Source organism: Ranitomeya imitator, chromosome 5 (assembly GCF_032444005.1).
Source record: "Ranitomeya imitator isolate aRanImi1 chromosome 5, aRanImi1.pri, whole genome shotgun sequence".
Lineage (NCBI taxonomy): Eukaryota > Metazoa > Chordata > Amphibia > Anura > Dendrobatidae > Ranitomeya > Ranitomeya imitator.
The window spans coordinates 612,615,803-612,641,622 of NC_091286.1; positions in this window are offsets into that span (position 1 = coordinate 612,615,803).

The following is a 25,820-nucleotide window of genomic DNA, read 5'->3' on the forward strand; positions in this document are numbered from 1 at the left end:
ATTTGCAGCACCTGCCATACCCGCATCAGCAGGGGTAGCAAAACTACCAGCCTTATCACCGCAAGCATGATCAGGCACATGGCAGCAAAGCACCCGATTTTGCGGGCCAAGTCCCAGACTCCAGGAACACTATCTGCAGGTGACACCATTGCTTCTTCCACTGTTTTGCGTAGAAGCCAATTTTCAGTCTACCGTGCATGTGAAGATGCCTCTAGCCCTGTACCTGTTGTTTCCCACAGTCAAGCAGCACCATCATCAAGCCCATCTACATCCTTGTCCCAGCATAGCCTTCAGTTGTCTATACCCCAGTCATTGGAATGCAAGTGGAAATACCCAGCCAATGCCCCACAGGCCACAGTACCAAATTCTAACATTTCTCTTCTGCTTGCACTCAAAATGTTGCCTTTTAGGCTGGTTGAGATGGAAGCTTTCTGCAACCTGTTGGCCCAAGTCCCCACTATTTCTCCCGGTGTGCCATACCGGCATTACAGCAGCATGTGTCCCACAACATTACCCGTGCCCTCAATAATGCTGTTACTGGGAAAGTCCACCTAACCACAGACATGTGGACAAGTGCTTGTGGTACATCTCACTGGTGGCATGCTGGGTTAACATAGTGGAAGCCAGGACCCAGTTGGACCTTGGAAAGGAACACATTCTCCCCATGCTGAGGATTGTGGGCCCTATGTCAATCAGGGTTGCCCCCACAGTCTACAGCTCCTGCACCTTCTCCTCCTCTTCTGCCTCCATCTGTGAAAAGAACACATTAGTCAGGAGCTGGAAGCACTGCAGCACTGCCTCAGCCAAGGGGCAACAGGCTGTGATGAAGAAAATCTGCATAGGTGACAAACCACACAATGTTGAAGAGTTGTGGACAGTGCTGAAAGATCAATCAGAAATTTGGATGACACCGCTGAACCTATAACCATGCATGGTCATGTGTGACAATAGCCATAACCTGTTAGCGGCTCTGAGGCTAGGTGAGCTCACACACATACCTTGCCTGGCCCATGTGCTTAACCTCGTGGTTCAAAGTTTGCTGAAAAGCTACCTGGAGCTGCCGGATCTGCTAGTGAAAGTACGCCTTCTGTCTGCCCATTTTAGAAAGTAATTTACAGCTTCAGCCGTCCTTGCTGTGCTTTAGCAGCATTTGCAGCTTCCGGCTCACCGACTGGTGTGCGATGTCCCCACGCATTGGAACTCTACACTGCATATGTTGGGAAGGATTTGTGAGCAGAAGTGGGCAGTTGTTGACTACCAACATCAACAAGGCCGTCGATATTCAGTTCAGACTCCACACATAAGACCTCAGGAGTGGACATGGATGTCAGACATATGTTCCATTCTACAAAAGTTTGAGGACTGCACCAAGATGGTGAACGGCTATGACGCCATAATTAGCGTCACCATCACACTTCTCAGCATTCTGAAAACCTCTCTGCTCACAATTAATGAGGATGCATTGCATGCAGAGCCCGAGGACATGGAGCAAGGAACCATACAGGGGGATTACACTCAGCCCAGCCTCATGTCTTCCCAATGTGGATTGGTAGACAATGAGGAGGGGGAGGAAGAACCGGAGCTACTTTCATGCACTATAGATGTTACTACAAGCACAGCTGTCATACCGTTTGTTCAGCCGGGATGGCCTGAGGACAGGGAGGAGGAGGAGAACAGCGTGGTCAGTTGTCATGTTGGTGAGGACACGGAAGTCTTGCCTGTTAGCAGTCTGGCACGCATGGATGACTTTATGTTGCGCCGCATTTCATGTGACTATCGCATTATAAAAATTTTGGGTGACACTCATTACTGGTTGGTGACACTTCTAGACACACGCTACAAGGAGAACTATCAATCTCTTCTTCCAGAGGCAGAGAGGTAAAATGTTGCTGGCAGCAGACATCAGAGTTTGTTGTGCAACCAAGAGTCCAAGTGAGAGAGACAGAAGTACAATCCAGCTCAGGCAGGGCAATAATGCCAAAGTTCTGGACAGTTTTTTCAGATCCTCCCATTGTGCCGACACAGAGGCAAGGGGCGCTGTTACAAGAAATGTTTGGGAAGATGCTCCGTGAAACATCCTCTGTAATTCCTCTGTGCCTTTTAATTATTGGGTATCCAAGCTGGACATGTGGCATGAACTGGCTCTCTATGCCTTGGAGGTCCTGGCCTGCCCTGCTGTTAGCGTTCTGTCAGAGAGGGTTGTTAGTGCCGCTGGTGGAATTATAACAGATAAGCGCATCCGTCTGTCAACTGAAAATGCTGATAGACTGACTCTTATAAAAATGACCAAGGGCTGGATTGAGCAAAACTTCTGTACACCACCAAGTGAAAACAGCGAAACATAACTCTAATACATTGTCTTTTTTGGGGAAGTGTATCGTCATGCACCTCTTCCCAACCACACATGGGTTTCCGCTTCCTGATTTGGTCTGTTTGATGTTATCCTCCTCCTCATCCTCATCATCCACAACCAATACAACACCAGGATGAATGTATTCCGTGATGCAAAATTCACTCAATTTTTGTGCAAGGGTGTTTTTATGATGCCCGTTACTAATTAGAAACCAAAACAAATGTTGCTCCCCCAGGGGGAACTGTCTTCAAAATGAGTTGTACGTATATTTTTCTCATTTATTCTTATATTTTCCAGTTTTAATATCTCTGGACTGTCCTTTTATGACCTAGTGTATACCTCTACAATATGAAAATATTAAAATACTATTATATTACATTTTTTTTATATCCCTGTCTCTGAGCTGTTGCAAGGGACAAACATATCTCGTTGGACACATTCTGGCATCATATATATGAACCTGTGTTCGCCCCTCCCTTTTGTTATTAAATTTCATAGGTGGATTCACATCCTTAATTTATTTGTTTGATTTCAGTATGAGTTATCTTTATGTCTCCTCATTCTCCACCACTAGATCACCAGGCTTAACGTGGTCTGTGCTATTACAGGCAGTCCAATTTTTGCCAAGGGTGCCTGTGATGGCCATAAAATATTTTTTAAAAATGTATCCCCCTTGGGAAAATGTTTCTCAGTCCATGCACTGCATGTATGGGCATTACAAGTCTAGGAGACACACTCCTTTAGATTGGACCTAGTTTTGAATGAGGACTTCAGCAATATCTCCTCAATCTCCGCCACTAGAACACCATGGTGAACGTGTTCTGTGCTGCTACAGCCATTCCACTTTCGGGCAAGGATGACTATGATCCCCATAAATAATTTTTTAAAAATGTACCCCCCATGGGGAAATGTTTGTCAGCCCATGCAAGTGTATGGGCATTACGAGTTTAGGAGACCCGCTTCTTTGTAATGGGAAATGTTTTTATGAGGCCCTCCTCCATGATTCTTCCAAGGGGGATTGTGTTGCGTGCACATTTGGGTTAAAGCGGCCCTTTCATTCAATGCATAAGGAAACAGTATGTTAGAACCAACTGAAGAATGTGAAGTGGGTTTTCCTGTGGCATCCAGTACCTCGGTTCAAAGGCTTATTGGGGTGCATATGACTTGGTAGCAGGGCAGGCCTTGCAGTTAATAAATAAGAAAACAGTATGGGATTACAAAATGAATAATGTGAAGTGTATTTTTCTGTGTCCATCCAGTACCTGGGTTCAAAAACTTATATGTTTTTTGGAGCAACTGTAAAAATGGGGTGAAACTATGACAACGTTGCTTACAGCTGTGACCTAGGAGTCAGAAATGCTACCAGGGGCGATCCTCATGATGTTCCTGTGTCATTTCTGCAGCGTTTGAATCATTTTCAGACATTTTTTGACCTTTATTGGAGCCCCAGGGGAATCGCGGTAAAAACACTTGGGTTTCCCATAGACTTACATTGGGCTCGTTGCTCAGGTCGAGTACCCGAGTATTCCAATTTGCTCAACCCGAGCAAGGAGCACCTGAGCATTTTAGTGCTCGCTCATCACTATACAGTAGTGTTCCATCACATTTGGGGTATTGGTGCACTCAGGCAAAATTGCACAACAATTTTTGAAGTCCATTTTCTCCTGTTAGCCCTGTGAAAATGAAAAATTTGTGGCTAAAAACATTTTTTGTGAAAAAAAAAAATTGATTTGTTTTATTTTTACGGCTCAACATAATACATTTCTGTGAAGCATCTTGGGGTTGAAAGTGCTCACTACACATCTAGATAAATTCCTTGGGGGGTCCCATTTTCAAAATATTGTCATGTGAGGAGTTTCTACCATTCCATCAAAGTCTGCACTCCAAATAGTCACTCCTACCTTTCCGAGCCCTGCCCTGCGCACAAGCAGGAGAAACAATTTTTGTGGGTCTATTTTCTCCTGCTACCCCTGCGGAAAAAAAATATGTTTGGCTCAAAGATCATTTTTGTGGAAAATACGTGATATTTTAATGGCTCTACTTTTAAAACTTCCTTGAAGCACCTGGGGGTTCAAGGTGCTTACTGAGCATCTAATTACATTCGATGAGGGGGTATAGTTTACAAAATAGGGTCTTTTGTTGGTGGTTTCCACTGTTTTGGCACTTCAGGGGCTCACCAAACACCACATGGTGTCTGCTCTCGATTCCCGTGCCGATTACCTTCTGAGCCCTGCCGTGTGCCCAAACAGTGGTTTTCCCCATATATGGGGAATCGACGTACTCATGAAAATATGCAAAACAGTTCTGGCTGTCCATCTTCTCCTGTTACCCTTGTGAAAATAAAAACCATTGGGGTAAAATATAATTTTTGTGGAAACAATGTGATATTTAGTTTTCACGGCTCTACGTCATAAACTTCTGTAAAGCACTTGGGAATTCAAGATTCTCACCACACAATTAGATAAGTTTCTTGAGGAGTCTAGCTTCCAACATGGGGTCAATTGTTTGGAGTTTCCACTGTTTAGGCACATCAGAGGCTCTCCAAACGTGACATGGCGTCCACTGTCGACTCCATCTAATTTTACATTCAAAAAGTGAAACGGTGCTAATTCTCTATCGAGCCGTACCGTGTGTTCAAACAGTGGTTTTCCCCTACACATGAGGTATCAGAGTACTCAAAAGACATTGCACAATTTGTGAGGTCTATTTTCTCCTGATACCCATGTGAAAATAACAAATTTGGGCTATAAGAACATTTTTAAGGAAAAAATGTGTTTTTTATTTTCGCGGCTCAATGTTATACATTTCTTTTAGGCACCTGAGGATTCAAGGTGCCCAACACATATATAATTTCCCTGAGAGGTCTACTTTGAAAAATGGGGTCACTTGTTGGGGGTTTCCACTTTTTAGGCACATGCCTCCGCTCTCAATTCTAGCCAGTTTTGCATTCAAAAAGTCAAATGATGCTACTTATCTTTCGAGCCCTGCTGTGTTCCCAATAGGTGTTTTCCCCCAGCAAATGGGGTATCGGCATTCTCAGGAGTAATTCCAAAACAATTTTGTCATCCCGTTTTCTCCTGTTACCCTTATGAAAATTAAAAAATTGGGAACAAAAAGATATTTTTTTTCTGGAAAAAATGTATTTTTTTATTTTCACTGCTATACGTTATAAACTTATGTGAAGAACCTGGGTTTCAACGTGCTCACCACACATCTATATAAGTTCCTTGAGGAGTCTAATTTTCAATCAGGGGCTCTCCAAAAGTGACATGGCATCCACTCGCGATTCCAATTTTGCGTTCCAAAAGTTAAAATGTACACCTTCCTTTTTGTGCCTTGCTGTGTGCCCAAACAGTGATTTTAGGGTCCATGTTCCCCTCTTACCCTTGTAAAAATAAAGAAAAATTGGGTTTAAAGTAAAAATTTAGTGTAAAATAGTAAAATGCTCATTTTTTTCCTTCCACATTGCCTCAGTTCCTGTGAAGCACCTTAACCCCTTTCTCACATTAGATGAAAAAATCCGACCACGTTCCCTGGGCCTATTTGTCCAGGGATGGATTATTACATTTTTTTTAATGCGACGCTTTGACTGAAGTCGCAGTGATCGCATTAAAATTCCAGCATCATCTTACCTCTGGGTAGATGGGGTCATCATCCTGGGATATGTCACCGCCCTGCTGCAAACATGATCGCTGTGATTGGCTGTTCATTTCTGAAGAGCCAGTTGCAGCATTTCTCAGTATTTCAGGCAATCAAATTGCGCAAAACACTGATATTCCAGCCTATGATCAGTGCTCCAAGAGCACCGATCATAGGCTGCTTCCTGGCAATGCCAGACATGCCCTGGAACCACTCTGATTGGCGCGTTCGTCGATTACATTGATCACACCAATCACAAGGCACAGCTGCAGTGTGACCGTGCTGTGACCTGCCTAGGATCGGACCTGTAAGAGCACCGATCCTAAGCTGGTGCCTGGTACTGCCAGCATCACCAGGGTCAGCTCCGATTGGTGCGATCAATGTCATAATTGATTTCACCAATGACAGGGCCCAGAAGCGGTGTGACCGCTCTATGACCTGTCTGGGACCACGCTGCTGGTCCTCACAATAGCTGAGGATTTATGCAGAATGGTTACTCTATCGGATCATCACTATGCTGGGCCTTGTGGTACCACATAAGCCTGTTCCATCACAATCCCTCACTGCTGAACAAAAAACAGGGAGGAAAGAAGACAGGACAGAAGAAAGAAGACAGAACAGAGAAGAAAGAAAATAAGTCATCTGTAAAAAGATCCTTGTCTCTTCTTTCCTCCAACCCACTCACCCTCTACCCCCTTCCCTCCTTTTTATACTCTACTCCACCATCTCCAATCCCAGAAGAAGAAAGAACGAAGAAGGAAGAAAAAAGAGAGACAACAACTGTAAGTGTTTTGATCACTGATCATCTCTCTCCTCTCCTCATCCACCCCAATCTCCACAAAGACATCCCAGGACAGAAGGTGAAGCAGCGCCCTCCATTCCAGAAGATGAACCAGTGCCCCCTCATTACTGACCCCATATGGATCTTGCCCTCAAAAACTATGAGCCACTGATTCCTGATTTTGTGGCACAATGAGGAATCATGTTTGACACCACCGGCCTAACAGAAATAGACTTTTTCAAAGTCTTTTTCTCTGAGGATTTTGTTAACCTCATGGTGGGCCATACTAATTTGTACGCTGATTGATTTTTGGCACAAAAACACGATTCATCATTTTTTATCTGGTCTCATGTAGAAGCAGTTGAAATTATGCAGTTTTGGGGCCTGGTCCTTCACATGAGGATACTGAAAAAGCCTGAACTTCGGCAATATTGGAGTGTTGATGTTTTAAACAACACTCCATGGCCCGGACACGTTTTGAGGCCATCCACAAATTCCTGCATTATAATGATAATGCACGTGTCCTCCCTGAGATAACCCCCAACTTTGACCGCCTGTTCAAAGTGTAGCCAGTCATCAAAAAGTTCAACAAAAAGTTTGCTGAAGTGTATGTGCCACAATGGGACATCTGCGTTGATGAGTCCCTAATTCATTTCAAGGGGAGGCCTACATTATAAAATTCACATACCAGGAAACAGGATAATAGTTCCAAAAAGGGGGCACTTGTTGGGCATTGCCATTGTTTAGGCACATCTAGATAAGTTTCTTAAGGGGTCTAGTTTCCAAAATGGGGGCTTCTACTGTTTAGGTACATCAGGGGCTCTGCAAATGCGACATGATGCCCGCAGACCATTCCATCACAGTCTGCATTACAATACATCACTACTTCCCTTTTGAGACCAAACGTGTGCCCAAACAGTAGTTTTCTCCCACATATACTACCATTTAAAAGTTTAAGGTCACCCAGACAATTTAGTGTTTTCCATAGAAATGCATACTTTTAATAATCAAATAAGTTGCCAAATGAATTGAAAATCTAGTCCACACACTGACAAGGTTTGAAAAAAAGATTTTTATTTGAAATAATAATTTTCTCCTTCAAACTTTGCTTTCATCAAAGAATGCTCCCTTTGCAGCAATTACAGCATTGCAGGCCTTTGGCATTCTAGCAGTTAATTTGCTGAGGTACTCTGGAGAAATTTCCCATGCTACCAGAAGCCTCTCCCACAAGATGCTTTAGCTTGATGGGCACTTTTTGCGCACCATATGGTCAAGCTGCTCCCACAACAGCTCAATGGGGTTGAGATCTGGTGACTGCGCTGGCCACTCCATTACAGATAGAATACCAGCTTCCTGCTTCTTCCCTAAATAGTTCTTGCATAATTTGGAGGTGTGCTTTTGGTCATTGTCCTGTTGTAGGATGAAATTGGCTCCAATCAAGCGCTGTCCACAGGGTATGACATGGCGTTGCAAAATTGAGTGATAGCCTTCCTTAATCAAAATCCCTTTTACCTTTTACAAATTCCCACTTTATTAGCAGCAAAGCAACCCCAGACCATCACATCATCTCCACCATGCTTGACAGATGACGTCAGGCACTCTTCCAGCATCTTTTCAGACGTTCTGCCTCTCACAAATATTCTTTTGTGTAATCCAAACATCTGAAACTTGGATTCGTCTGTCCATAACTCTTTTTTCCAATCATCCTCTGTCCAATGTCTGTGTTCTTCTGCTCATATTAATCTTTTCCTTTCATTAGCCAGTCTCAGATATGGCTTTTACTTTGCCACTATGCCCTGAAGGCCAGCTGTTATGATACGGTGGTCTAGGAGCAACATGGAACGAGTTCTGAAGGACGTGGTAACTGTACTGACCGCAGTCCCTAATCTCAACACAACACTAGAAGTAGCCGTGGAATGCTACTAACTCTCCCTAGGCATCTCGTCACAGCCTAAGAGCTAACTACCCCTAAAGAAAGAAGCAGGAAAACTATCTTGCCTCAGAGTAAATCCCCAAAGGATAGATTAGCCCCCCACTAATAATGACTGTGAGTGGAGAAGGAAAAGACATACACAGAATGAAACCAGGATGAGCACAGGAGGCCAGTCTAGCTAAATAGATAGGACAGGATGGAATACTGTGCGGTCAGTATAAAACACTACAAAAATCCACGCAGAGTTTACAAAAAAAACTCCACACCTGACTAAAGGTGTGGAGGGCAAATCTGCCTTCCAGAGCTTCCAGCAAGACAGAATAAATTCACACTGGTAAGCTGGACAAACATAGAAAGCACAGAATGGATAAGTCCACAATCTATGGACAGAAAAGAGCAAGCAAAAACTTAGCTTAGCTGAACTGGTCAGGATAACAGGGAACTCCAAAGAGATGTGAATCCAACCAGAAACCGTTTACAAGTGGCACTGGCTGAAGACAGAGCCAGACCTAAATAGCCGAGCAGAAGAGAAGATAAGTGGAGGCAGCTGATGACAGCTAACTCCAAGGAGCAGCCATACCACTAGAAACCACAAGAGGGTGCCCAAGAGCAGAACTCACAAAAGTGCCACTTACAACCACCGGAGGGAGCCCAAGAGCGGAATTCACAACAGCCAGCATCCCGGAGTTGCCTCTTCACTGTAGACGTTGACACTGGTGTTTTGCGTGTACTATTTAATGAAGCTGCCAGTTGAGGACCTGTGAGGCATCAATTTATCAAACTACAGACTCTAATTTACTCTTGTCTTGTTGCTCATTTGTGCAGCGGGGCCTGCCACTTCTCTTTTCACTCTGATTAGAGCCTGTTTGTGCTCTCCTCTGAAGGGAGTAGTAGACACCTTATTAAGAAATCTTCAGTTTCTTGGCAATTTCTTGCATGGAATAGCCTTCATTTCTAAGAACAAGAATAGACAGTCGAGTTTCACATGGAATTTTTTTTTTCTGGCCATTTTGAGAGGTTATTGGAGCCAACAAATGTAATGCTCCAGATTCTCAACTAGCTCAAAGGAAGGTCAGGTTTATTGGTTCTCTAATCAGCCAAATTGTTTTCAGCTGTGGTAACATACTTGCACAAGGCTTTTCAAGGGTATTCTAACCATCCATTAGCCTTCTTACACAGTTAGCAAACACAAAGTACCATAAGAACACTGGAGTGATGGTTGTTGGAAATAGGCTTCTATACACCTATGAAGATATTGCATTACAAACAAGACGTTTGCAGCTAGAATAGTTATTTACCACATTAACAATTTATAGAGTGTGTTTCTGAATCATTTAATGTTAGCTTCATTGGAAAAAACTGTGCTTTTCTTTAAAAAATAAGGAAATTTCTATGTGACCCTAAACTTTTGAACGGTAGTGTATAAGGTATCAGCGTATTCAGGACAAATTGCGCAACAACTTTTGGGGTCCAATTTCTCCCTTTACTCTTGTAGAAATAAAAAATCATTTTTGTGGAAAAAAAAATATTATTTTTTATTTTCACGACTCAGTGTTATAACCTATAGTGAAACACTTGGGGGTTCAAAGTTCTTACCATACATTAAGATAAGTTCTTTGCACATTTAATTTAAAAAATGCGGTAACTTGTGGGGGGTTTCTACTGTTTAGGTACATCAGAGGCTATGCAATTGTGATATGATGCCCGCAGACCGTTCCATCAAAGTCTGCATTCCAAAACGTCACTACTTCCCTTCTGAGCCCCAACGTGTGTCCAAACAGTAGTTTTCTCCCATATATGGGGTATCAGCGTACTCAGTACAAATTGCACATCAACTTTTGAGGTTCAATTTTTCCTGTTACCCTTGTGAAAATAAAAAACTTGGGGTTAAAAGAACATTTTTGTGGAAAAAAATAAGATCTGTGTTATCAGCTTTAGTGAAACACTTGGGGTTCAAGGAACTCACCACACATCTAGATAAGTTCCTTGTGGGGTCTATTTTCCAAAATGTGGTCACTTGTGGGGGTTTGCCGCTGTTTAGGCACATCAGGGGCTCTCCAAACGCGACATGGCGTCCTATCTCAATTCCAGTCAATTTTGCATTGAAAAAGACAAACGGCGCTCCTTCCCTTCCGAGCTCTGCCGTGCGCCCAAACAGTGGTTCCCCCCCACATATGGGGTATCAGCGTACTCAGGAGAAACTAAACAACAACTTTTATCATCCAATTTGTCCTTTTACCTTTGTGAAAATAAAAAATTGGGTGTTAAATAACAATTTTGTGGAAAGAAAGTTATTTTTTATTTTCACGGCTCTGTGTTATAAACTTTAGTGAAACACTTGTGGGTTTAAAGTGCTCACCGCACATTTAAATAAGTTACTTGGGGGGTCTAGCTTCCAAAATGGGGTCATTTGTGGGGGATTTCCACTGTTTAGACATATCAGGGGCTCTTCAAACGTGACATGGCGTCCGATCTCAATTCCAGCCAATTTTGTGTTGAAAAGTCTAAATAAGTCTAATTTTTTCCTTTCACATTTTAATTTCTGTGAAGCACCTGAAGGGTTAATAAACTTCTTAAATGTGGTTTTGATTATTTTGAGTGGTGCAGTTTTTAGAATGGTCTCACTTTGGGGTATTTTTTGCCAAATATACCCCTCAAGGCGACTTCAAATGTGAGATGGTCCCTTAAAAAAATTGGTTTTGTAAATGTTGTTGTAAAAATGGGAAACTGCTGGTTAACTTTTTACCCTGCGTTTCAAAAATTGTTCTGTAAGTTAGACATGTGAGAAATGTCATTTGCTAACTATTTTATGTGACATAACTCTCTGGCTAAAGATGAAAAAAAAATGAAAATTTTAACCCCTTCCTGACCTTTGAAGCACCGTATGCGTCATGAAAACCTGTGCCAATCCGACCTGTGACGCAGCATATGCGTCATGGTTGGATCGCGCTCCTGCAGGCCGGGTGAAAAGGTTAACTATAATTTCACCCTACCGGCAGGGAAAGGGGGAGTTGTGCTTGAGCCCAGGGGGGGGGCTTCGCCCCCCCCCCGTGGCTACGATCACTCTGATTGGCTGTTGACAGTGACGTTTTACTTTCACTTTCAATCAGAGTGATAGTAATATTTCACCAATGAAAATTGGTGAAATATTACAATTCAGCCATGGCCGATGCTGCAATAGCATCAGCCATGGCTGGAGATCGCGATCTGCCCCCCCAACACCACCGATCTCCCCTCCATCCGGTAATTAGCTGTCCTCCGCTCCTTTCCGTCCTCCTGTCCGCTCCCCCCGCAGTACGACCTCCCCCCCACTGTCCGATCCCCCCATCATACTTACCAACCTCCCGTGCCCCTCCCGGTGTCAGTCCGTCAGTTCCATGGGCGCCGCCATCTTGCAAAATGGCGGGCGCATGCGCAGTGCGCCCGCCGAATCTGCTGGCTGGCAGATTCGTTACAAGTACATTTTGATCGCTGTGATAGGTTCTATAACAGCGATCAAAATAAAAAAAATAATAAACAAACCCCCTCTTTATCACCCCCATAGGTAAGGACAAAAATAAAATAAAGAAAATATTTTTTTATCCCCACTAGGTCTAGGGCTAGGGTTAGGGTTAGGGCTAGGGTTAGGGTTAGGGTTAGGGCTAGAATTAGGGTTAGGACTAGGGTTAGGGTTAGAATTATGCTATGTGCACATGGTGCGGATTTGGCTGCGGATCCGCAGTGGATTCGCCGCTGCTGTTTCGTAGCTGCGGAATTGTAGCAGTTTTCCATCAGGTGTACAGTACCACGTAAACCTATGGAAAACCCAATCCGCTGTGCCCATGGTGTGGAAAATACCGCGTGGAAACGCTGTGTTGTACTTTCCGCAGCATGTCAATTCTTTGTGCGGATTCCGCAGCGTTTTACACCTGTTCCTCAATAGGAATCCACAAGTGAAATCCGCACAAAAAACACTGGAAATCCACGGTAAATCCGCAGGTAAAGCGCAGTGCCTTTTACCTGCGGATTTTTTTAAAATTGTGTGGAAAAATCTCACACGAATCAACAACGTGGGCACATAGCCTTAGGGTTAGTGTTGGAATTAGAGATAGGGTTGGAATTAGGGCTAGGGTTGGAAATAGGGTAAAGATTAGACTGTGGTTAGGGTTATGGTTAGGGTTGTGTTGGTTTTAGGGTTGTGGTTAGGGTTGGGATTAGGATTAGGGTTGGGATTAGGGTTACAATTAGGGTTGGGATTAGGGTTAGGGGTGTGTTGGGGTTAGGGTTGTGATTAGGGTTATGGCTACAGTTGGGATTAGGGGTAGAGGTGTGTTGGGGTTAGTGTTGGAGTTAGAATTGAGGGGTTTCCACTGTTTAGGCACATCAGTGGTCTCCAAACGCAACATGGCGCCACCATTGATTCCAGCCAATCTTGCATTCAAAAAGTCAAATGGTGCTCCCTCCCTTCTGAGCCCTGACGTGCGCCCAAACAGTGGTTTACCCCCACATATGGGGTACCAGCATACTCAGGACAAACTGGGCAACAATTATTGGGGTCCAATTTCTCCTATTACCCTTGTGAAAATAAAAATTGCTTGCTAAAACATATTTTTTGAGGAAAGAAAAATGATTTTTTATTTTCACGGCTCTGCGTTGAAAACTTCTGTGAAGCACTTGGGGGTTCAAAGTGCTCACCACATAACTAGATAAGTTCCTTGGGGGGTCTAGTTTCCAAAATGGGTTCACTTGTGGGAGGTTTCTACTGTTTAGGCACATCAGGGGCCCTGCAAATGCAACGTGACGCCCGCAGTCCATTCCATCAAAGTCTGCATTTCAAAAGTCACTACTTCCCTTCCGAGCCCTGACGTGTGCCCAAACAGCGGTTCCCCCCCCACATATGGGGTGTCAGCGTACTCAGGACAAACTGGCCAACAACTTTTGGGTTCCAATTTCTCCTGTTACTCTTGTGAAAATAAAAAATTGCAGGCTAAAAAATAATTTTTGAGGAAAGAAAAATGATTTTTTATTTTCACGGCTCTGCGTTATAAACTTCTGTGAAGCACTTGAGGGTTTGAAGTGGTCCCTGCACATCTAGATTAGTTCCATGGGAGGTCTAGTTTCCAAAATGGGTCACATGTGGGGGAGCTCCAATGTTTAGGCACACAGGGGCTCTCCAAATGCGACATGGTGTCCGCTAACGATTGGAGCTAATTTTTCATTTAAAAAGTCAAATGGCGTTCCTTCCCTTCCGAGCCCTGCCGTGTGCCCAAACAGTAGTTTACCCCCACATGTGAGGTATGAGTGTACTCAGGAGAAATTGCCCAATAAATTTTATGATCCATTTTATCCTGTTGCCCATGTGGAAATGAACAAATTGAGGCTAAAAGAAATTTTTTGTGAAAAAAAAGTACTTTTTCATTTTTAGGGATCAATTTGTAAAGCACATGGGGGTTCAAAGTGCTCACTATGCATCTAAATAAGTTCCTTGGAGGGTCTAGTTTCCGAAATGCGGTCAGAAGTGAGAGAGTTCCATTGTTCAGGCACACAGGGGCTCTCCAAACGCGACATGTTGTCCGCTAACGATTGGAGCTAATTTTTCATTCAAAAGTCAAATGGCGCTCCTTCCCTTCCGAGCCTTGCCGTGTGCACAAACAGTGGTTTATGACCACATATGTGGTATCCGTGTATTCAGAACAAATTGTCTAACACATTTTAGGATCGATTTTATCCTGTTGCCCATGTGAAAATGAAAAAATTGAGGCAAAAATAATTTTTTTGTGAAAAAAGTACTTTTTCATTTTTACGGATCAATTTGTGAAGCGCCTGGGGGTTCAAAGTGCTCACTATGCATTGTGAGGTTCCAAGGGGAGAAGCACTAGAAAACAGATATGTTTCTCCCCGTTTCATTTCATATGTATCACGGTATTGATTGTGAAGCTGTTTATTTCACTGTAATCCCGTCCTGGTTTTCTTTAGTGATCAGCCTGAAAGGACTGGTGCTTCCCTTCCACACATTCAATCCAGCTTTTGACTCCTGTCTGATTCAGCTGATATAATCAGGAACTGCTGGGATCTCAGTCTCTCATCTGCTGGTCTGGGACGCTGACACAGTAAGGTTGCACAAACTTCTTTCTTGTTGTGTAGGTTTATTTTGCAAATAGTATCTTGTTGTTAGTTAGTGGCCAGACGGCCTTAGACATTTTATTTCATGTTTGGCACATGTAACATTGTACGGCAAATGTGTACAATAAATACACCTGACACATACCTGTGTGGAACTCGCTAGCCTGCTATTGTTCGTTGTGACTCCATAGCCACCTGCTTGGGCCAAAGCAGAGATCCCTGATGAGCTATATCTCCACAAATGGTGGAGAATGCGGGCATAGTGGCTGTTGGACTGTGACTGCAGATAAAGTGCTCTGTGTATGTCCTGGCTGAAAGCTCCGGTGCTTTTGAAGAGCCAAGAGTCCAGTAATATGGAGGAACTAGTGAAACAGTTATTGCAGGCAAATATTCAACAACAGCAGACCAATACTTACTTCCAGCAAGCCCTGGACCAGCAAAACCAGATTCAGCAAGAGCAGTTGAATGCAATAAAGCAGGCTTTGATTCGGCAGCCCCGAGATGAGAGGGATCATGCACAAAGTGTTGCTGGTGCACGGAAAGCCGTACAAAAAACCCTGCTTAAAATGACTGCTGACGATGATGTAGAAGCGTATCTCACTGTATTTGAACGTATTGCAGAACGTGAGCATTTACCGGTGGACATGTGGGCTGAAGTGGTTACTCCATTTTTGAGCGGGGACCCACAAAAGGCCTATTACGATCTAAGTGGAGTGGATGCTATGGACTATACCAAATTAAAAGGCGAAATCCTGGCAAGGCTGGGAGTAAACACATATGTACGAGCACAGAGGGTACATTTATGGACTTTTGTGGAAGATCAGCCAGCCCGCTCACAAATGCATGATCTTATCCATCTAGTAAAAAAATGGCTGCAACCAGAGATTTTGACATCTGCAGAGATGGTGGAACGTATTGTTCTAGACAAGTACCTGCGGTCCTTGCCCCCTAAGATACAGAGATGGGTTGGACAAGGTGACCCATATACAGCCGACCAGTTGGTGAATATGGTCGAACGCTACAATGCTTCCGAAAGCCTACTCCAAGGGACGTTATCACCTCGCTGGGCTCCCAAGAAATCGCCAGAAAATACTGCGAAACCTACTTCATCTTCAAAAGAAGAGAACGTTGCAATAAAGGGTAGCAGAACCACAAAGAACTATGGAGGCGGTACAGTCTCACAGCAATTCAGCAGACCCTATCAGGCGTCTCCGGTGAGGAATCAAGGACCTATACAATGTTGGCGATGTCGCGGGCTTGGCCATGAAGCAGCTAGCTGCCCAATGACTACAGAGCCAATGGACTGTAACGCTATGAGATGCTTTTCGTTATATGTACAGTCGGTCTGTGTTGCAGAGGTCCTCACAGGAAATGAACGACACGTGTGTTGCCTCGAGGTCGACGGCCATAGTGTGAATACCGTCTTGGATTCCGGCAGTCAAGTAACTCTGGTACATGCCAGTTTGGTGGACCCTAGAGCCCTAACGAACTCAACCCTGGGTATTAGTTGCATCCATAGCGATATAAAAAACTACCCCACTGCCTGGGTCACCCTTGCCACGCCAGTAGGAACCAAAAGACATCAAGCGGCAGTCCTAAAGTCTATGGGACATGATTTAATATTGGGGAGAGACTTTCCCTTATTTTGGGACTTGTGGAGCCTTAAAAATGGCATGAGCACTCTAGTTGAGGAGGGTGCCGTGGGGCTAACCCCTGAGCTATTGCAGCAAGAGGGGGGGAGTCCATCTCAGAGGTAACTCCAGAATCTGTAGACTCACCTCTGGCTGTATATGCAGGCGACGCAAGTGAACTAGAGGAGGCTATAGAAATGCCAGGTCTTGAGGTGGCCCGTGGTAAGTTCGGGACCGCTCAACACCAGGACCCTACTCTGGCAAGGGCATGGGAAAATGTAAAGGTCTCTGAAGGAAGACCATTGTACCCAGGGGCTCAAAATGAGTTCCTACTTCTAGCTGTGCAACAGGGTATGCTGTATCACATAGACAAAGTGCGAGGGGTGGCGGTAGAGCAACTAGTGGTGCCAAAGTCCTTTCGCCAGGTAGTTTTGGAACTGGCACATAAACATCCCTTGGGGGGACACCCCAAAATAATTGTCCTGGTCAGGAAGGTGAAAACAGGCTTTGGGGAGAAGGGGTTAAAACTGATGGTAGTTGCCTGCCTTTTCTACACAGCAGCGGCACAGAACGGCCATTGACTGCTCCGGCGATTCGGTTGCTTAACGTTAACAGAGCTGCTCCATCTCTTCCAGGCTGGTGTTTTTATGGGGCGTGACTGCTAATGTGATGCTGATTGTCTGCTAGCTACCGGCAGTTAGGTAGTGGGGATCCAACTGTCCATCACTAGTCACGCCCCATCAACAGAGGAGAAAAGAAGTTGATGCCAGTTATGTTACGTCAGTGGAAGGTGCAAAGTTGCTTGAGGAGCAGTCTGTGACCACTCTGTGCTGGATGAGATTAGAGCTGGGCATTACAGGTATGCAAGTAGGACCCACCTGCCTGTTTTTATATTTTTTTCCTTCTTACTATGGACCTAAAAACTAAGTCTTGGATATACCCTTTAAGATGCCATACTGATATAACAGGATGAATTAAAGGAACCAGGTTTCTAGTATTATAATATAATTACAGATTTTCAAACTCACTGAATTTATCTCTTTGTAGGAAAAGCGAATGTAATGTACTTAATTTATTGCGTTTACAGACACCTTTTAACTTCTGCTTGTGTACAATCTAATAAACCACAGCTATTTAACTGAAACATAAATTATGTCTTTAGTGTAAACCGTAAAGAAAAAAAAAAATCAATTTTAAATTGTGATGATCTATCTCTTAGCCATACCGTAAATTCCTACCAAAGCAGATTGCATTGCCACATCCCAGTTGACTTTCATGTACTGTATGCAGTTTTAGTGCACAACACATACATCTTCATTTATCATTAACAATGTATATACTCTATCACATTAAATTATGAAATAAATTGTAGTCCAAATCTTTTTATCACTAGGCAGTAAGTCTACACATCCAGTTGGAAGGAAAGAAAAAAATCAATATTTATTGCTTTTGGGAAATTTTGCAGTGCGACTTTGAGAATTGTATTAGCAATTTAGTATCTGGAAGTTGTCATGGTAAATAATAATTGTCCATAAATATTTCAGGCATGATTTATCAGTGTGAAGTAAACATATTGATTATGTCTGGGAAAACAAGGAAAAAAGTGAATGTGGTATAGAATTAACCATTTCATTGTGGTGGAAACTTCTATCCATCTATCTATGTATCTATCTATCTATCTATCTATCTATCTATCTATCTATCTATCTATCTATCTATGTATCTCATATCTATCTATTATTTATCTATTATCTATTTATCTAATATGTTTACTGTAATTTTATATTTGTATATCATTGATTAATGCTCATTTATGGGCCTGGATCAGGTCATCTAAACGCACCTTTATTCAATACTCTCAGCAAACGCTGCTGCACAGAAGATATGAATCGCGGTTTCAGCACGATGCAGGAGACAGCGCTAAACTTTAGCGCTGTCTCCTGCACGCTCCGTGTGGTACACAGTTGGCACACGGGCGGCACACGTGTGCCGCACGTGTGCCACACTGAGGTACCACATAAACGCAGGGGCACACAGACACGGATAATTCCGGTACCGATTTTTTCCGGAACCGGAATTATCTGGACGTGTGGGACTGCCCTAAGACACTGTGGTAATACTTTATTCGATCATCATCAGTCAATAACACATAGTACAGTCCCAGCAAATACACATGATGGCGCAAATGACAGTGTTTCATCCATCCACTGGAATGCCGGCGATTAGAACATTTGCAACTTCAGGGCATCCAGGGTCTACTACCCAAACCCGTAGCAGCCCGCTTTTGGCAAACACCCACAGAGAAGAGGTAGCGGCAAGTTTACGAAGCTGACCGAGTACAGGGAGGTTGGTAGCTAGGTGACCTGATTATCCCAACCCTGGTTCTCGAAATGACTTTGTGGGTTCAGTGATGGGCAGTGGAGCAGATCTGTATTCCACCAATTGATTTCATGGTTCTGTGGCTGCTGTCCTTTAGAGTCTCACTAGAGAGGGAGAGCGGTCCCTTTTATACCAACAGCTGTCATTCAAGGAATTATCCAACAGGATTGGGAAAAAGGTGGGGGAGAGGTAATATCTCATCGTTATATTGTTAAATTAACCTGTACATTTGTCCTCTAGAAACTGCAGGGGCTAATACTAATGCAATTGTTATCATCCACCTCTCGTGTCTCCCCTTTTCCTCATAGTTTGTAAGCTTGCGAGCAGGGCCCTCATTCCTCCTGGTATCTGTTTTGAACTGTATTTCTGTTATGCTGTAATGTCTATTGTCTGTACAAGTCCCCTCTGTAATTTGTAAAGCGCTGCGGAATATGTTGGCGCTATATAAATAAAAATTATTATTATTATATATTATTACTATATGTAAATCTGCAGGAGTTGAACAGATTAACGAACAACATGAGTCAATGTACAGGCTCATATGAACAATGGCAAAAACCAACTTTAATGAAGCAGAATCCTAGAACAAAAAATCAAACCTAAAAAACAAGGATCCCTAAAATATATCTTTTAACCCCTTTATCCCATATGACGTACTATCCCGTCGAGGTGACCTGGGACTTAATTCCCAGTGAGGAGATAATACGTCATAGGCGATCGGCCGAGCTCACGGGGGGAACGCGACCGATTGCCGCCGGGTGTCAGCTGATTATTATAGCTGACATCCAGCACTATGTGCCAGGAGCAGTCACAGACCACTCCTGGCACATTAACCCCTGGCACACTGTGATCATAGATGATCGCAGTGTTCCGGCGGCACAGGGAAGCATCGCGCAGGGAGGGGGCTCCCTGTGTGCTTCCCTGAGACCCTCGGAGCAACGCGATGTTATCGCGTTGCTCTGATGGTCTTCTACTTCCTCCTCCCCCCCGTGGCCCGGATCCAAAATGGCCACGGGGGGCCTTCCAGGTCCTGGAGGGAGGTGGCTTGCAAGCGCCGGCAAGCGTCCCTGCAGTGCCTGTCAGATTGCTGATCTGACACCATGCACTGCAAAGTGTCAGATCAGCGATCTGTCAATATAATGTGATGCCCCCCTGGGGCAATGCAAAAAAGTTTAAAAAAAATATTTACAGGTGTAAAAAAATAAATAGATAAATTCCTAAATAAAGAAAAAAAATTCTTCCAATAAATACGTTTCTTTATTTAAATAAAAAAAAAATAAAGGAACACATATTTAGTATTGCTGCATCCGTTACGACCCCACCTATAAAACTGTCCCACTAGTTAACCCCTTCAGTGAACACCGTTAAAAAAAACGATGCTTTATTATCACACCTCCAAAACAAAAAGTGGAATAACACGTGATCAAAAAGACGGATAAAATGAAAATGTAATCTTGTCCCGCAAAAAATGAGCCTCCATGCAGCATCATCAGCGAAAAAAAAAGTTATAGTCCTCAGAATAAAGTGATGCCAAAATAATTATTTTTTATATAAAATAGTTTTTATCGTATAAAAGCGCCAAAACATAAAAAAATATAAATGAAGTATCGCTGTAATCGGTGTCACCCGAAGAATAAAACTGCTTTATCAATTTTAACAAACGTGAAACGTTATAAGCGCCCCCCCAAAAGAAATTAATGAATGGCTGTTTTTTGTCTATTCTACCTCAGAAAAATCGGAATAACAATTTTTTGCAATAAAAAGCATCTTTTAGTGTGTGACGGCTGCCAGTCATAAAAATCCGCTAAAAAACCCACTATAAAAGTAAATCAAACCCCCCTTATCACCCCCTTAGTTAGGGAAAAATAATAAAATTTAAAAACATGTATTTATTTCCATTTTCCCATTAGGGTTAGGGTTAGGGTTGGGGCTAAAGCTAGGGTTAGGGTTGGGGCTAAAGTTAGGGTTAGGGCTGCAGTTATGGTTGGGGTTAGGGTTGGGGCTAAAGTTAGGGTTGGGGCTAAAGTTAGGGTTAGGGTTGGGGCTAAAGTTAGGGTTAGTGTTGGGGCTAAAGTTAGAGTTAAGGCTACCGTTAGGGTTGGGGTTAGGGTTGGGGCTTAGGGTTAGAGTTAGGGTTGGGGCTCAAGTTAGGGTTAGGACTGGGGCTCACATTATGGTAAGGGTTGGGGCTAAAGTTAGGGTTAGGATTGGGACTAAAGTTAGGGTTAGGGTTAAAGTTAGGGTTAAGGCTACACTTAGGGTTGGGGTTAGGGTTGCGGTTAGGGTTGAGGCTAAAGTTAGGGCTGGGTTGGGGCTAAAGTTAGGGTTGGGGCTAAAGTTAAGGTTAAGGCTTCAGTTATGGTTGGGGTTAGGGGTAGCGTTGGGGCTAAAGTTAGGGTTAGGGTTGGGGCTAAACTTAGGGTTAAGGTTACAGTTAGGGTTGGGGTTAGGGTTGGATTTAGGTTTAAAGTTAGGGTTGGGGCTTAGGGTTAGTGTTGGGGCTAAAGTTAGCGTTGGGGCTCAAGTTAGGGTAAGGGTTGGGGCTAAAGTTAGGGTTAGGTTTGGGGCTAAAGTTAGGGTTAGAGTTGGGGCTAAAGTTAGGGATAGGGTTGGGGCTAAAGTTAGGGTTAGGGCTACAGTTAGGGTTGGGGTTAGGGTTGGGGCTTAGGGTTAAGGTTGGACCTTAGGGTTAGGGTTGGGGCTAAAGTTAGGGTTGGGGCTAAAGTTAGGGTTAGGGTTGGGGCTAAAGTTATTGTTTGGATTACATTTATGGTTGGGATTAGGGTTGGTGTTAGGGTTAGGCGTGTGGTTAGGTTATGGTTAGGGTTGTGATTAGGGTTTAGGGTGTATTTGGATTAGGGTTTCAGTTAAAATTCAGTGGTTTTCACTGTTTACATCAGGGGCGCTCCAAATGCGACATGGCGTCCGATCTCAATTCCAGCAAATTCTGCGTGAAAAAGAAATACATGAATAGCTGTTTTTTGTTCATTCTACCTCACAAAAATCAGAATAAAAAGCGATCAAAAAATGTCACGTGCCCGAAAATGGTACCCATAAAAACATCAACTCATCCCGCAAAAAGACCTCACATGACTCTGTGGACCAAAATATGGAAAAATTATAGCTCTCAAAATGTGGAGACACAAAAACTATTTTTTGCAATAAAAAGCATCTTTTAGTGTGTGACGGCTGCCAGTCATAAATATCCGCTAAAAAACCCACTATAAAAGTAAATCAACCCCCCCTTATCACCCCCTTAGTTAGGGAAAAATAATAAAATTTAAAAACATGTATTTATTTCCATTTTCCCATTAGGGTTAGGGTTGGGGCTAAAGCTAGGGTTAGGGTTGGGGCTAAAGTTAGGGTTAGGGCTGCAGTTATGGTTGGGGTTAGGGTTGGGGCTAAAGTTAGGGTTGGGGCTAAAGTTAGGGTTAGGGTTGGGGCTAAAGTTAGGGTTAGTGTTGGGGCTAAAGTTAGAGTTAAGGCTACCGTTAGGGTTGGGGTTAGGGTTGGGGCTTAGGGTTAGAGTTAGGGTTGGGGCTCAAGTTAGGGTTAGGACTGGGGCTCACATTATGGTAAGGGTTGGGGCTAAAGTTAGGGTTAGGTTTGGGACTAAAGTTAGGGTTAGGGTTGGGGCTAAAGTTAGGGTTAAGGCTACTCTTAGGGTTGGGGTTAGGGTTGCGGTTAGGGTTGAGGCTAAAGTTAGGGCTAGGTTGGGGCTAAAGTTAGGGTTGGGGCTAAAGTTAGGGTCAGGGCTTAGGGTTAGGGTTGCAGGCCAAAGTTAGGGTTAGGGTTGGGGCTAAAATTAGGATTAGGGTTGAGGCTAAAGTTAGGGATAGGGTTGGGGCTAAAGTTAGGGTTAAGGCTACAGTTAGGGTTGGGGTTAGGGTCGGGGCTAAAGTTAGGGCTAGGGTTGGGGCTAAAGTTAGGGTTAGGGTTGGGGCTAACGTTAGGGTTAAGGCTGAAGTTAGGGTTGGGTTTAGGGTTCGGGTTAGGGTTGGGGCTAAAGTTAGGGTTAGGGTTGGGGCTAAAGTTAGGGTTAGGGTTGGGCTAAAGTTAGGGTCAGGATTGGGACTTAGGGTTAGGATTGGGGCTAAAGTTAGGGTTAGAGTTGGGGTTAAAGTTAGGGATAGGGTTGGGGCTAAAGTTAGGGTTAAGGCTACAGTTAGGGTTGGGGATAGGGTTGGGGCTTAGGGTTAGGGTTGGGGCTTAGGGTTAGAGTTGGGGCTAAAGTTAGGGTTGGGGCTAAAGTTAGGGTTAGGGATGGGGCTAAAGTTATCGTTTGGATTAGATTTATGGTTGGGATTAGGGTTGGTATTAGGGTTAAAGGTGTGATTAGGTTATGGTTAGGGTTGTGATTAGGATTTAGGGTTTATTTGGGTTAGGGTTTCAGTTAGAATTCAGGGGTTTTCACTGTTTACGCACATCAGGGGCTCTCCAAATGCGACATGGCGTCCGATCTCAATTTCAGCCAATTCTGCGTGAAAAAGAAATTCAAGAATAGCTGGTTTTTGTTCATTCTATCTCACAAAAATCGGAATAAAAAGAGATCAAAAAATGTCACATGCCCAAAAATGGTACCAATAAAAACATCAACTTGTCCCGCATAAAACAAGACCTCACATGACTCTGTGGACCAAAATATGGAAAAATTATAGCTCTCAAAATGTGGAGACACAAAAACTATTTTTTGCAATAAAAAACATCTTTTAATGTGACGGCTGCCAGTCATAAAAATCCGCTAAAAAAAACACTATAAAAGTAAATCAAACCCCCCTTATCACCCCCTTAGTTAGGGAAAAATAATAAAATTTAAAAAAATGTATTCATTTCCATTTTCCCATTAGGGTTAAGGTTAGGGTTTTGGGCTAAAGTTAGGGTTATGGTTGGGGCTAAAGTTAAGGTTAAGGCTGCAGTTATGGTTGGGGTTAGGGTTAGCGTTGGGGCTAAAGTTAGGGTTGGGGCTAAAGTTAGGGTTAGGGTTGGGGCTAAACTTAGGGTTAGGGTTGGGGCTAAACTTAGGTTTAAGGTTACAGTTAGGGTTGGGGTTAGGGTTGGATTTAGGTTTAAAGTTAGGGTTGGGGCTTAGGGTTAGTGTTGGGGCTAAAGTTAGGGTTGGGGCTCAAGTTAGGGTAAGGGTTGGGGCTAAAGTTAGGGTTAGGTTTGGGGCTAAAGTTAGGGTTAGAGTTGGGGCTAAAGTTAGGGATAGGGTTGGGGCTAAAGTTAGGGTTAGGGCTACAGTTAGGGTTGGGGTTAGGGTTGGGGCTTAGGGTTGGGGTTGGACCTTAGGGTTAGGGTTGGGGCTAAAGTTAGGGTTAGGGTTGGGGCTAAAGTTATCGTTTGGATTACATTTATGGTTGGGATTAGGGTTGGTGTTAGGGTTAGGCGTGTGGTTAGGTTATGGTTAGGGTTGTGATTAGGGTTTAGGGTGTATTTGGATTAGGGTTTCAGTTAAAATTCAGTGGTTTTCACTGTTTACATCAGGGGCGCTCCAAATGCGACATGGCGTCCGATCTCAATTCCAGCAAATTCTGCGTGAAAAAGAAATACATGAATAGCTGTTTTTTGTTCATTCTACCTCACAAAAATCAGAATAAAAAGCGATCAAAAAATGTCACGTGCCCGAAAATGGTACCCATAAAAACATCAACTCATCCCGCAAAAAGACCTCACATGACTCTGTGGACCAAAATATGGAAAAATTATAGCTCTCAAAATGTGGAGACACAAAAACTATTTTTTGCAATAAAAAGCATCTTTTAGTGTGTGACGGCTGCCAGTCATAAATATCCGCTAAAAAACCCACTATAAAAGTAAATCAACCCCCCTTTATCACCCCCTTAGTTAGGGAAAAATAATAAAATTTAAAAACATGTATTTATTTCCATTTTCCCATTAGGGTTAGGGTTGGGGCTAAAGCTAGGGTTAGGGTTGGGGCTAAAGTTAGGGTTAGGGCTGCAGTTATGGTTGGGGTTAGGGTTGGGGCTAAAGTTAGGGTTGGGGCTAAAGTTAGGGTTAGGGTTGGGGCTAAAGTTAGGGTTAGTGTTGGGGCTAAAGTTAGAGTTAAGGCTACCGTTAGGGTTGGGGTTAGGGTTGGGGCTTAGGGTTAGAGTTAGGGTTGGGGCTCAAGTTAGGGTTAGGACTGGGGCTCACATTATGGTAAGGGTTGGGGCTATAGTTAGGGTTAGGTTTGGGACTAAAGTTAGGGTTAGGGTTGGGGCTAAAGTTAGGGTTAAGGCTACACTTAGGGTTGGGGTTAGGGTTGCGGTTAGGGTTGAGGCTAAAGTTAGGGCTGGGTTGGGGCTAAAGTTAGGGTTGGGGCTAAAGTTAGGGTTAGGGCTTAGGGTTAGGGTTGTGGGCCAAAGTTAGGGTTAGGGTTGGGGCTAAAATTAGGATTAGGGTTGAGGCTAAAGTTAGGGATAGGGTTGGGGCTAAAGTTAGGGTTAAGGCTACAGTTAGGGTTGGGGTTAGGGTCGGGGCTAAAGTTAGGGCTAGGGTTGGGGCTAAAGTTAGGGTTAGGGTTGGGGCTAACGTTAGGGTTAAGGCTGAAGTTAGGGTTGGGTTTAGGGTTCGGGTTAGGGTTGGGGCTAAAGTTAGGGTTAGGGTTGGGGCTAAAGTTAGGGTTAGGGTTGGGCTAAAGTTAGGGTCAGGATTGGGACTTAGGGTTAGGATTGGGGCTAAAGTTAGGGTTAGAGTTGGGGTTAAAGTTAGGGATAGGGTTGGGGCTAAAGTTAGGGTTAAGGCTACAGTTAGGGTTGGGGATAGGGTTGGGGCTTAGGGTTAGGGTTGGGGCTTAGGGTTAGAGTTGGGGCTAAAGTTAGGGTTGGGGCTAAAGTTAGGGTTAGGGATGGGGCTAAAGTTATCGTTTGGATTAGATTTATGGTTGGGATTAGGGTTGGTATTAGGGTTAAAGGTGTGATTAGGTTATGGTTAGGGTTGTGATTAGGATTTAGGGTTTATTTGGGTTAGGGTTTCAGTTAGAATTCAGGGGTTTTCACTGTT